The 14,836-nt window shown below is 38.2% G+C and overlaps 1 pseudogene; it reads right to left on the bottom strand.

Annotated features, from left to right (window-relative positions):
- Window positions 1-2,417: 2,417 nt before the first annotated feature.
- LOC141573695 (guanylate-binding protein 6-like) lies at window positions 2,418-12,539 on the bottom strand (annotated as a pseudogene).
- Window positions 12,540-14,836: the final 2,297 nt, after the last annotated feature.

Here is a 14,836-nt window from a genome sequence, read left to right as displayed (position 1 = left end):
ACATCCTCACAGAGATACAGAGACTGTGGTGAATAAGATCACAGAGGGGGAAACTGTACCTGAAAGAGTTTCTTCTGCTCCTCTGGTCCTTAAGTCAACTTAGAGACCTTAATCTAATATCTAAAATCCAAACAATCTGTTATCTCAGAGGTTTGGTGTGATCATGGAATTCTGGCAATTGAAAACAATCATACATGTGTCAGCTTTTTGTTTTTACAGAAGTTTCTTACTAAGTACCCTCTGTGCCTAAACATACACTATGAAGATGTAAAGAAAACACATATATATATATATATATATATATAAAATGGTGTCTGTCTTCAGAAGAACTTTACTTTTATTTGAAAACAAATACTAGACCAAGTTAGTTGCACCTGGGCCAAGACTGTGTTCAAACCAGGATGTCATGTACCTCTAACATGGAGAATGTGATGTCTTTTCAGGATCTGAGCATCACTCCTAGCTTGGATCCTGATTCTGAGAGTCCTTGAAGTGTTTGGGCATTCTCAGTTCCCAGCATATGGATCCAAGTACATTTCCAGAGGTCCCCTAGGAGAGGCACTGTGAAAATCATTATCATTTATCCTCATCCCAGAGTTGCAAGGTCCTCTCTCCTGGGATCCTGCCCTCCCCTCCAGGTGATAGTTCCATCATCTGAAATTGGTTTAGACCAAGGCTAGGGATTATAACGTTTTATCAATGTTACCTCTCAGCTTCCTATAAATATCCTTGATTCCAATTGTTTCCTCCCCATTCTTTTTTCTCTAAAGACACCTTGTTTTATTTGCAATCTTCAGAATTTTCTCTGGTCAGGTCTGCTGGCTGCCACTCCAACCAAATTATAGACTGGATGTTTGAATGTGTTCTCCAAAATCCATTTGAGGAAACCCCAAATACCAATGTCCCAATGTGCTTGGAAATGGGGTTTGGGAGGGATTAGATAATGAGTGTGGGGCCTTCATGAATCTAATTAGTTCCTGTATAACAAAGAATCATGAGATTCATTCTCTCTGTCTCTCTCTCTCTCTGTCTCTCTCTCTTCACCATGCTAGGACACAGTCAGAACCTTGTCATCTGTAAAGCTGTAAGAGGACCCTTACCAAGAAAATAACAGTGCTGGCACAGTGCTTTTGGACTTACAGCCTCCAGAACTGGGAGAAATAAATGTTTGTTTTGTATGCCACACAGTCTATGGTAATTTGTTATAGCAGCCTGAGCTAAGACAAACCATGATGCTCATTACTCTCATTGTATGTACTTGAATTCTGATGTTTAAATGCCAACACCTGGCCTCTGTGTGTCTGGGTTTTCATTCCCCATTACTATCAAGGCATCCATTTCTGCAGTGGTGCATCACCCCTTATGTACTTGCCTACAGCAGAGACGCCACCACTGAACTTAAGGTTGATGGGAATTCCTCTCACCAGTGAATATTCTTAGTGTTTATTAATTTGTTTCTAAACACTGTAAAAGTGTAATTGAAACCTATGAAGTAAAGGTTACTGTTGCTGAGATTTCAAGGGGTAACAGGAAAATTCATACCTTATTTTTGAAGCAAATATAAGGGATTAAAAAACAAGGCCAAAGCAAAAACAAGATTAGGATGCAAACGTTATTTTCTAGTATTCTGATCTTAGTCTTAGACCCCTTATTGAGCAGGCTAATGTCATTTCTGGAAGCAATGAGCAATTCCATTTATTCACATTCCGTTTACTATTTTATTATTAGTATTGTAGTTTGTTTTCTTTGTTATTCGAGAAATAACACAAGCTATCTTTGCAAAATTGAAAAGATAGAGTATATAATGAAAAGCATGTGTCCTTTCCATCCCTGATACCAAGCTGTCCTCTCCAGGAAGAACCAATGATACCAATTTCTAATGAATATTCCAGAAATGTACTATACACACATGTGTATGAGTGCCCAAAATAATTGCCTTTTTTTTTTTACAGTGAACACATTATACAAACTCTTTTGTGCCTCATTTTTTCACTCTACATTCTATCTTCCAGATTGTTCTATATTTATACAAATAGAGCTCCCCTATCTATTTACTAGCAACCTAGTATTCTAGTATAAATGCATGCAAAATATATATTACCAAATTACATAAATGAGCATTAAGTTGTTTCCAATCTTTTGCCATTAGAAGTGAAGCCTCAGTGAAACTCTTGTTTATATGTACATACACATATATATGATTTTGCACACATATATATTTCCTAAAACTGAACACACTATATCAAAGTGTCCATGCATTTATTCTATCTAATGTGGGCCAAGCATCAGTATTCTCTTGAAGTCACTTTTTATATTTAAAGCATTGCTGGATGAAAGTGAAAAGCATGCACATCAGAAATAGGCCAGAGAACATACATGTATATTGTATTATATATCTGATTTCTTTACAAGGAGAGCTACTTCTTTTTAAATAATGAGCTCACTACTTTCATAACTTTACCAAGAATGTTAGCTGGGGCAGGCAATAACGAAGTGATTCTTTTGCCAAGGTTGTCCAAGGCTTGTGCAAGCAAGGAACTATCATCATTTTTAGTATCAACAATCCTGTCTCCAAAATGATTTATCTCTGTACTCATCTCCTCACATTTATTTCTAAATCCTTCAGTACACAGATATTCTTGGACCTAAAAAAAATAAAAATGAGGAAGGAAGTAAAACTTTTTAAATCCCCCATTTTTTCAAGGATTACATTTTGTCAAACTTTAAAACTTTGTCAGACTATCTTTGTTTCATTCCTAAAATTATTCTCTCTTAATCATGAAAGGAGACTCTTGTAACAAGGAATATTTCCTAGTTTGGACCTAAACATTAAGAGGAAGTGTAGTTTACAGCCTTAATAATATTCATATACCTTAGGGTTTTCCAGGTGGCTAAGCCTGGCATGAGGACAAATGTAATATTTTCCAGTCAAAAAATGCAAATGAGAGGTAGCCTTGGTCTGTCTGTACTAATTCTCAGTCCCACTCAGGATGGCACTGTCACCCATATTGTAGAAATCTGTTATAAACACATGGCCCCTAAATTATAGAAATCTCTTATAAATCATGTTCAGATGAACAATGAGAGAAATCCCCCCAAGCCACATGATAGCTTGGGGATCTGTCCACACCTGGAGGCAATGCAGCAAGTGTAAAATCTATCATTTCCATGTGTTTTTAAGTCTGGACATTTCTGGTAGTTTTATGTCAGCACAGATCTACCTCAGGGCCTTGGGCTGAGCAGGTCTCCTGGTAAAAGGTAGTGATCTTGGTAGAGCATACTAGTTGTTGTTCATATTAAACACACATAGTTGGAATATCTGTTCAATCAAGCCCTGTGGGATCATTTTAAAATTCTCTAAATGGTTATTCAACCTTATTTATATTCTCTGAGGGCTTGGAGTAGGGGGGGAATACTCATCCTGAACTCTCCAAAGTCTACTTACAGAGCCAAATTTAAAGGTTTTGGAAGGATTCAAAGGCTTCAGGGTTTTAATAAATCACAGGCAGTAGATGCACTTGTGATCTCTGCATGACCATGCTGTAACCTTCACCCATCCCTTCCTTGGGTATGAGGACAAAGCTATCAAGCTCTACTACTGCCACAGCCTGATTCACCTTCAGCTGATGCTCCAATATCTTGTTTGGCTCTCTCAGCAGGTTTTCTCTTTCTCTCACCAGCTTCTCCATCATCTGGACTATGTGTTTCTGGAGACTTCTCTTCTGAGCCTCCACCTGCTGCTGCTGCTCCTGCAGTTTCTGTTTCAGCAGTTCCTGTTCCTTCTCAGCTGTCTCCTTCCTGGTCCACTCTTCTGCCCCAGGGAGGTATTAGAGAGGGAAAAAATAGGCAAGGATTGACCTCCACCCTCCTGAGCTCAGAGGCCAAACCAAATTGAAGAGAGTGGTAGGAAATCTCTTAAGTCCTCCCCCCACACCCTGTGTCCACACCATCGAGAGTACACTTCAGAATGTGAGAGAAAAGGCTCTGTCTGTCTGGCGTCCAATCACAGTTCCCTTTGCTGTTTCCAGGTGCAGCAGGGTTGTTCCACAGAAAGGAAGGAAGCTCCGGTATTGGGAAGGTTTTGCTCTCACAACTGTCAGAGGGCACTGCAAGAACATACCCATCCCACTGTGAGCCCAGCCCTACCCCGTACCTGCTATGGCCTTCTCCCCATCAGTAAGGGCTTTATCTGCCTGCAGGATTACTCTAGTGCCACCTGGGACTTCAGAAATCTCTGGAGGAACTCATTTCCCTGAGGAACCAAGGAGGAGCACAGAAATTAGATTTCCAATAGGGAAATTAGTGCTGCAAAGACAACTAAGTCCATGTAACTTTTGCTTCATGTTTAAAGTTCCACAGTGGTTCCTTACAATGAGTCCAAGCTCCTTAGAGTGACCTGTCTCTCTCCAGTCGCTTGCCCAGTGCTACTTCCTTCTCCCCACTCTAGAATCTAGCCAGTCAGAATCATGTTCAGTTCTACAAACCCCAAATCTCTGGTGCTTTTACATATCTTCTTTCCCAGTGTGAAATAGTGCCTCTAAATTGTGCTGCTGTTCTCTTCTGCCACTAGCTGGTTATAACTTTAGACAATTTATTTTAACCTGCCTATGATTCTCAGTTCAGATCTTTAAAATGTTGATAATGTAGATGCTTCTTAATGCTATTTGAAAGATTAAGTTAAAGAGTCTAGGGAAAGAGCTTAACATTTTGGCTATAGGAAACAACAGTTCAATATATAATAGTTGCATTATTATTGTTGTTTTTTATTGTTATTATTATATTTGTTTCTAACACCTAAGTAGCTCTTTCCTGAGTGTTATAACATGTCTATGTAGTTGACTTCCTTTCTCACTTGTGATCATCCTTGTGTACAAAGACTGAATTGTAAATTATCAGTGCTCAACACGTCAAATATGTTGTTGCATAAAAAAAAGAATAATTTCTGTTCTGTCTCTTGTGGATTTAAGAAATCTGTACTCATGTTTGGGAGTTGACATTTGTACTCTCTTCAGGAATAAATAGCATGCAGTGAACCTTAAGAGCCAAAGCTGTTTGAATGGCCCCATACTCTCTCTTTATGCATGCATGGAGCTGCACTCTCGACTTTCAGGAGACCTCTTTGACTATTCTGTAGGTTCCCCATTTTTCCCTTAATCCTCACCTTCACTCCTTTCATGGGCACTTGGTGATATTCCTTTTCAATAATTTCCTTTGCTTTCCTGTAGAGTTCATGACCTCCAGGAACAGAGAAAGTTCCTGCTGAGATACTTTTTATTAGTGCCTTTGAAAGCTGATCAAGTTTAGTCTGGCAGTATTTGATTGATGTCTCTTCATTCTGCATCAAGAAATCCTCTTTCTTATTCTTTATGATTTCCTGGAGGGAAGAAAGATAGAGGGCTGTCACCAGAAGCAAGGAACAGAGGAAGTAAATTTCCAAAGGATCTGGTAGAAAAATTGGTCTAACTGTGTTCCTCATGAGAAAAGTATTCTGTTGGAGGACATGTAATAAAACAGCAGTCACAAGATTTGATTTATTCACAGCTCTGAAAACTCTGGAAGACCATGGGGAAGTTCCCTAACCTCCTTTGGGTATTTCATCTGAGCTGTTGGAGTTGCATTACCTAATCTCTCTGGTTCCTTGAACCTGCCACATTCAGTGATTCTGTCTGTATTCAATGATAGATACAACAAGGAGCAACCTAAGCTGAAAGTGGCCAGAGATGTGGATCTGAAAAGAGAAATTTTGGTTCCCAGCCATAGGAGTGTGTTCACAGAAAAAGAAGCCAGCTAAAGAATGTCTTGGGTGTTCTGGACAGGCTTGGAATCCACAGAAGTATTTATTTCAAGAGGATATCCATACTGATTTTTCATTGAAGGTCAAAGAGAGTTCCAGATAAACTGCCTGAGTTCTAGCAGTCAAAAAAGAAGGAAATGTAGTCCTTTGAAACTCTGTCCCTCATGAGAACATGGACTATTTTATCCCTGAGTAAGAGATGAGCCGTGGGACCAGTAACAACACTTCTAGGCTTCATTCTTCAAGGGGAGGGGACATATGATAAATACGAAGACAGATTACCACAAGGTTCTTCTGGAACTCCTGCTTGTCATCCTTGAAAGAGTGCTCCATGAAGACTGCAGGGGCTTCCCTCTCACAGGCATCATGCTCCTCCAGCAGCTCCTGCAGCATGTCTGTGGGGAAGCTCACTCGCTGGGCCATCTGCTCGCTGTAGTGGTTGTCTGCCTTCTGAATGGCAGCTGAGTTCTCCAGCTGGGCCAGAGTTGTCACTGGGTTCTCCAAGTGAGGAACTGCTCCGTTATTGCTAGTATCCAGGTAGGTCACAACCAGAGTCCTCAGCCCTGAAGAAGCCAGGAAATTTAGGGGCTAAATATCAAGTTATCAGTCAATGGCTCCAGGATTCTGAGACTATGCTTCTAGGGTCATATACACATGCACACACACAAACACACACACGCACCCCTACCTCCTTCTACTATTATCACCTTCATTTTCCTACTGACTCTTCATTTTTATGGTTTTCCAGGCCACAGGACTAAAAAAGTTAATATCTACTTGTATCTAACATACTAGGGGCTACCTGGAAAGTACAGTTTCTCATTTTAAAAATTGAAAGCAATATAGATTACATAGATAGACAGATGAGGCAAAGTGTACCATGTTTAATTTATTCCTAATTCTGAGCCTTTGAATGGATTTTCAGTGATTTCTGGGCTAATATTTATTTCTGGACCACTATAAATTCTCAAAATATCTTTTGAATTCTTCTTGTGAAGAACACTTATTGTATAGGACTTCCTTTGAAAACATGCAGTATTCTGTTTTTACACCAAAAGAGTGATTATATTCTAAGTGGAGGATGTTTTCAGATAAGTGGGAGTCACCGATATCATTGACAAAAATTGCAATTTGGAGGAGGAATTTGTAAAGCCCCCAAAGTGAGATAATTATAAAGTATACAGATTTCTTCATGGAGTATAAATGTCTGTAAAATCAGAATTCTTTATAGAATCAAACAAAAATTGTAGAAAGCACATTATATAAAATATTCATCACATAGCAGTCCCCATGGAAATGGGAAAAAGGGACTCACCTTTCCCAGTGACCATGATTCCTTCTGTGAGGTCTTGGTCCTTGCATCAGTGAAGATGTAAGAACAGAAATTTTTTGTTTGCTCCTGGAATTTAGGATCCAGTTGGTCTTCAGATACCATCCCAATATTGGCTAGAATTTTTTTTTCCTATGTTGGCCAGTCAAAGTCAAAACACTTCCATCTTGGAAATAAATGCCTGATGCAGTCTCTGGGTAGATTGCATGTTTGGGCTTTGGGATTCTTCCCTGAGGGACAGAAAAACAGGGATTAGAGTGTGTAGAGTCTTCGGGCGAGGGGATTACAGATGTTCATGGCAGGGATTTGTGTGTCTTTGCCATTTCTACACATAGAACTCTTTTAACATAGACATTCAATACTTCTTTGCACATCAGACTTATACCAATGATATAACTGCAGAGAAATTTAGGGAGACATCTGATCCAGTAAAGGAAACCTATGGCTGGTCTCTCCAGACATGCACATAGTAGAGTGGTTGCCTATGATGTGTTTGCTTAACTAGCAGCTAAAAGGATGAAAGGTCACATGAAACTTTCTGCTCAACTCAACCTCATGTAGGAATTGAGCTGTGGAACCAAAAACAGAGCTACAGACAAGGGATCATGGACAGTAATTGGAATATTAGGAATGACATCCTCATTATTTAAGGAAAACTGTTTTGATGCTAAAAATAATTGATGCAGGGTTATCTATTTTTTAGTAAAAACCTCTGAAGTATAAATGTACCTGAAATGTAATTTTAAGGTATCACCACTAATCTATAAACTCTTTAAGGTAAATGATTATATCTGGTCCTCTCCTGCCAGCCAATTTCTTAATAGCTGTTTTGAGAAATCATAAATAGAAACGTGAAAGTAAGAATGAATAAATTGGGATTGATATTTCTCTCAAGGTTTCAATAGACACACATCCTTGGAAATGTAACCCATGAAAATTATTTATTACCTTGTAATTAAATCATGGGTAAACATGTGGGAATTAGGAGAAAGCTATGATGTGGAAGGTAAAATGAATGTTCTAATAATTGTCAATATTATTGAAAAGGCATAGATTGTAAAGACAGTCACCTCTTCAAGTTTATTTACAACATAGAATCATTTTGTTGATGATATAATTATACAGGATTAGAAAGTTTTATATCCCTCTTTGAAAAGAATAATATGTGAAATCTACATTTTGTTCATTAGATAAGCTTTTCACTGCAGTTTCATGTCTAACAATTAGCTGATTAGTTGTTTTCTTCAACAGAGACAAATTGAAGGAATAGGAAACACAGCGTCCAGTCTTTAGAATGTTTCAGCACCCATTTAAATCTGGATGCTAAATTTAAAGATGTATAAAAAAACAAATTGGTTTTGAGTAATTTCACTTTACACTTTACTTTTCTTGAGTAAACTTCAACTGTAGCCCCTAGATCTTTGCAACCCACTTTCCAGCCACCATTTCCACAGACTTTGATTTAGTCTCAAATACAAATGCAATCACAGAGATGAGGGATATTGTTTAGTAGATCCCACACTCTATTGGGCCGTACACTGCCCAGGCCATACTCTGATACCTGGAATCAGCTTCAGGGCATTCTCCAAGTACTCATCTTCTGTGATAGGCTGACCACATAACTGCAACTCCAGGGTGAAATCCCATACAGTCCAGATAAAGTCTGGAAAGAAATTCACAAATTCTGTGGAATCTTCTACTCTATCAGGTGTTTGAGAGGACTTTGCCCTCCCTGATGTTTTTCAAGCTCTGTCGCATAACTAAGATTTGGTTAGGGAAAAGAAACTCACTACCAACAATTCCCACATTTCTCTAGTATAAAAATATTATAAACACACTCTTTTGCCATGGGTCCCCTCTGCTCCACCCAAGAAAACTAAATGACAGGAAAGGAGAGACTGACTCTATCCTCATTCCCATGAATTCAGTGAAACATGGTGGTTCAGGACCTGGAAGGATACTGCAGATGCTCCAGGGCCTGGTGGTTGATGGTGCTCATGCTGTTCTAGACAAAGCTGCTGCACAGAACCACGGCCAGGGCAAAGATCCATGAATCCTTCTTAGATTCATCCTAGAAAGCACATTAGAACAAGAGAGTTAGAAGTTTACCCCTACATTAGAAATTCATCTGTACACTTCTTCAATCATGGTTTCATTTATTATTTCAGCTAACATACTCACCACGCAAAGAAATTGCTTGAAGACAGAAGTAAATGCAGATATCAACTTTGACAATTACAGAAACACTTCTTGTGTTTGCAAATTTTTCATATATAAAAGGATTCTAATGTTCACAGTGCTTTCTTTTTCCTCAATTGGATAAAGTAAAATAACATACACAGAAAAACTAATACAGTACCTGTTGTGTAATTAGGAATTCAATGATGAGTGTGGGCACTTATTCATTCTGCATATATTTATTAATCAGCGTCCATGTAAAATATACCATAGTTGGCATAACTGGGTATTTAAATTATATCCAATCAATAAATACTTGCAGGAAGCTACTAAATATCCCCCACTGTTCTTAGATTTTAAAAAAGCAATGCTAAAAATGAAGATTATTTCTTTCAACATGACTATTTCAAAGCAGTGGACAAACATCCATAACAGTATTGCAACAAAGATAGAAGTATCTGTAAAAGGCTTACTCTCAGTAATGTATATAAGCAGTGAAACCTATAGCTATAACACTAAACTAAAATTTAGAAGTCTATCAAGGAAGAACAGAGCTATGAAATTTGGAGAAAGAATATATAATCTGAAAGCTTCCTCAAAGTCTTGAGATGAATATTAAAGAACTGGTATATGTGGAACTGAAGAAATGAAGGTGATCCCATAGACAGGAAAATCCAGAGAAACAAAATTAGAGATGGGAGAAGACAGGGGTCTTGTAGTTAGAGTCACTTGAGGGCAGAGGGCAAGTGGAGAAGTTAAGGTGAGCTTTCATGCAGCCTAATCAAGGGCCTTAAAGCCCAGGCTAATTTGTATAAATCATAGCATTGTCTAAATAATGGCATAAACTGGAAATTGTTTTTTATTATAAATGGTATGTAAAGTTGCTCCCAGTGCAAATGCAAAAACTGTGTTTTATTTTGAGAAGATTCTAAATGGGATTTTGGGGGGATAAGAGTTTATTCATTACTTTCTTTCCCCAAAACCCACTTTTTAAAAATAATCAATTAGGATAAGAAGCAGTAGCAGTTATGACAAACAATTATTTCAACAAGAAGATTATATCATTATTTGATATATGGCTTTAAAAATAAGCACAGACTTTCTAACTCCCGTTGAGGAAAAAGAGAGAGCTATAAAAATGTAAGTATTATTTCCAAATAAATCTCAAAAGGGGGAAAGGAGGGATAGTTCATTTCACCCATTAGCAGAAAGCTAAAACACCAAAAATCCATTTTAAAATGTTTCTTGTAGGACAAAAAATTACTTTTATAGAACTTGCACATTCAGAAATGTCTCACAGATTTCCAGAACACTCTATGAGTTGTTGATGAACTACATCATGGAAAATGTAAACCCGTCCCTTAAATCCAACCCTCAAATACACTCTTCACCTTGTAGCTAAGAAGGTGAATCAGAAATTTTTCCTCACTCACAGATTGATACTTCTCCTCTTTCTTAGTTATGCTTAACTGTAAGCTCTCAAAACCAGTCAGGTGCTGCCTGGATTACCTTTCAAAACTGAAGGACTTATTCCCCCAGCTGTTGGGAGTGCTGGTGGAAGACAGTCTTCAGGTGTCAGCCCTCTTAATTAGAAAGGCTTCTGGAGAAGCTCTTCAAAAATGTATCAGCAACCCTGTCCCAAACTCAGGATAACTCAAAAAAGCCATTCCAGCCATGGAGCTCCCATGAAATTCCCAGAAATTGGGGATTGCAATGCAATGTAATTTCTTCTTCTATCCAGCCTGCTTCTTTCCCAATTACATGGTACTAAATCTGACTGCAGATAATGTCTTGTCAATTGAACTAAAGACTCTTTTAGGGCAGGACCTTTACTTTGGTCACTGATATCTACAATGCTAAGTCCAAAGGCCTGGATCTCAGCTGTTCAATAATGACTTACTAAATGTAATCAAGTCATCCACACAGTGCCAAGAAATAAAAGAATTTATCTAAGACACCATGATATCTTGCCTAGAAGTGAGATTCAAACAAATCATAGTTTGCCTTATTTACTATAATTGATTTCTAGATTTTACAGATTAAAGCAGTAAAATTTCTAGGACCATGGAGAGATAAGGGGAAAATCCAGAATAAAAACTATTTAACTGTGACTTTCTGCTTTACCATTCACACATCCCCCAGGCTCTAAGTGTCCAGAAGGACCACCAGAGTATGATTGGGCTTGCGTGGGTGAGGCACACACCACATCCAGATGCCCTTGGTTTCAGATTGCATTGTAGAGCCTAGAGGAAAGCCTGTGAGGAGAGGGGAGAAAGCAGCATTCAGTTAGAGCAGATAATCTAAACCACCAAGGGGCTACAGAGTCAGATCTATTGGAATGTCAGTATCCCAGCATACGAGTTGGTGCTTTCTCCATTTCCTCAGGAATGTCCTACTTTGTGTGTCATCTGTTTCAAGGAGGAAGGAATATTAATTGTGATAAAGATACCAAGCAAGGGCTCAACATAGAGGCAAAGGGGAATCCATGAATCAGACAAAATGGAAGTCACTGATAACCATAACAAGAGTATCTTGAAAGAATGGTGAGGTTCAAAGCCAGAGAGAAATGGACTGAAGACAGACATGGGAAGAGAAAAAAGTGTAAAAAAGAAAATCAAGATTATATTGTTTGTCAGAGAAATTTTTCAAAAGTGGGGAGAGGTGTTAGCCACAGTAGTATATAACATACAGGAGATATTTTTAAGATTATAGACATTTGAACACATTTATATGTTGATGAGAATAGTCCATAAAAAAGCAAAATGTGTTTCAAGAGCGAGTAGACACAATTGCAAGAGTCCAGTGCTTAAGCATGTAAAATAAAGTAGGATTGTGAGAATTGGTAGGAGAAATTTTGCTTTACAGGAATTAAACATACAATATGATAATGAATTACAGTAAGACAGTGATTTAGCAGTGAGAATTAAGAGTGGAAAGTTGACTTGTTAAGAGAAGTTTGGTTCTCCCTACACATGATCAGAACAAAACTTAAGAAGCTGAGGTATTAGCTAGAATCAAGCAATTGGTCCTTGACCCAGTACAACACTCACCATGATTCTGACCTGCAAGATGGTTCATCAAGTAGGATTTGCCTGTATGATACGGTCATACAATGGCCACCACCAGCTCTGGCAAAGAAATCTCACCAAGAATCTGCAGAGATTTTTGGTTCACTGACAGCACCTTGACACTTTCCAGCAGACAAATTGGGTCCATCATTTTGGGTCTGGATGCCATGGCAATCTGCCAACCTAGAAGAGCTTCTTAGTGGAAATCAGATTATAAAGCCATTCTCTAACTCAGACTTATACAAAGCATCTATCAACTTAGGATAAGGTAAGTAAGAGTTCTGTGCTTTCCATTAGACAAAATGTAACCTAGAATTAGCATACTGCAGAGGTTTTCCCCCATCATTCCCTCAAGTCTCTCAGGATATTGGTAGTGAAATAATATAATATCACTCTCCAAACTGTTATTTCAAAATAATAATATAATTAAAGTTATTGTTATGATGTACTGAAGGCCTACAATATACCAAGCCCTTTGATAATAACTTACATATCCAGCTAAACTGATATTCACAAGAGACTGAAAGTTAGAAATTAATATAACTACTTTGGAAATGAGGTAAATGGTTCTCACAAAGGCTGAGTGAATGTCATTGAGAAAGGTTTGAAAATCTATATACTTGAGCAAAATGACAGACAAGCAAACTCTAGGCTCTTGTTTCCCCAAGGAGACATAAACAATAACCAAAATACTGGCTAGAATAACCTTACAGTAGTTCCATAAAACAGTCAAAGGTCCAAAGCAACCAACCAAATACCAAATCAAGAAACAGCCTCATTCAAAATGGTAGGAAATTCTGTGGTTTTTCTGTTGCCCTCGGTCCCCATTGTGGTAAGGTCTTTAAGGAAGTGGCAAATCATTTCCCAATTCCCTCCCCTGATTCAGAGAGAGGGAATTTTATAATGTTCTAATCTGTCAGGACTGCCTGTTCAGATCTCTGTTTCACCTCACATGAAAATCAGGGAAGGGTGGCAGAGGGGTAGGTGGTGGTAAAACTTGGATATCAGTTGGAAAGAAGCAGCAGGTATTTCTCAAGGAAAAATGTGGAGAGACAGCTCCACAGATGCCTAGAACAAGAGGTTACCAGTGAATATATAAAATAGAATATCTAAGGCATCAATTGAATTTCCAATTCCCTTTTTCAAAATAAACAGAGCAGAACAGACTGCATTTACAATGTTCTGACATCTCATGGGCTGCCTGAAGGACTGTTATCTTTTCCCTTATTTGGATCTTAGGCAAGGAGAAGCAGTGGGCATTGCTTGGGAAAGCTGCAAGGAGAATGACCTACAGACACCTATGACAAGATATTATGGGTGTGTGATATTGAGATGTATAATAAGAAATACAAATTTGATCATTGTCCTTATTCCTGGTATATAGCTCTTAAAACCCTATGTGAAGAGAGAGATGAAATTATTTTTCTTGTAACTTTTGGTCTTTTGTCCTCAATTCATAAAATAGCTCCAGACTGATAAAGATGAAAGGAGAGTCTTTTGTTATTTATAACAAGCACCTTTCAACCACAACTGAGTTTATGTTAATAAGGTGATTTTGTAAAGCCCCTAGATCACTACAGAATGGAGTTGGTTGCTAGAGGAATCAATGTTATTAGAAAGTTGCAACATTTATCCTGATGCTCCAACCACTGGGGAGCAGAGAAGAGTTGAAAGTTGAGTTAATCACCAATGACCAATAGTTTACTCAACCATATTTATCTAAGAAGTCCTCTATTAAAAAAATAAATAAAACCTAACTGAAGGGGCTCAGAGAGTTTCTGGCTTGATGAATATGTGGAGGTTGTTAGAAGGTGGCAAATCCAAAGGGGTCATGGAAGCTCCACACGCTTTTCTCGATATCTTTCCCTTTGCATCTCCTATTTTGCTGTTTATAGGCTGTATCCTTTTTTAAAATAAACCAGTAATCTAGTAAGCAAACTATCCTTCCTGAGTTCTTAAGCCATCCTAGCAAATCATTGAACCTGGGGAAGAGATGGGAAACTCCAATGTACAGCCAGTTAGTCAGAAGCACAGGTGACAACCTGGACTTGTAATTGCATCTGAACTGAGGAGAAGTCTTGTGAGACTGAGCCCTTAATCTGTAGGGTATGAACTAACTCTTGGAAGTTAGTGTCAGAATTGCTTACTGTGAAAAAATGCTCACGTATGTGCTGACCAGAAATAAGTATAGAGAATAGAAAGTTGAGAAGAGAAACTGAATTTTTCTTTTTCTTTTCAGGGTGGAGACACACAATAGACAATCAAAAGTTCAAAGGAGACATCCTTTGGTAAATTAATATACTTAAAAGGAGCACATATATGGGAAAACTGAAAAAGCAACACACAGGCCCAGGGAAGATGCATGCTCAAAAAAGCCTAAAAAGACTTTACAACTTCTCCTAAGCTTAATCCCAAGTTTCAAAATCAAGAGCCAGCTTAGGAAAAGACTTCTTTGTCAAAAGGCCA

The sequence above is a fragment of the Camelus bactrianus genome, chromosome 17 (assembly GCF_048773025.1).
Source record: "Camelus bactrianus isolate YW-2024 breed Bactrian camel chromosome 17, ASM4877302v1, whole genome shotgun sequence".
In the NCBI taxonomy this organism is placed as follows: domain Eukaryota; kingdom Metazoa; phylum Chordata; class Mammalia; order Artiodactyla; family Camelidae; genus Camelus; species Camelus bactrianus.
The sequence above is the reverse complement of the archived record's forward strand: the minus strand, read 5'-3'. Positions and strand labels throughout refer to the sequence as shown.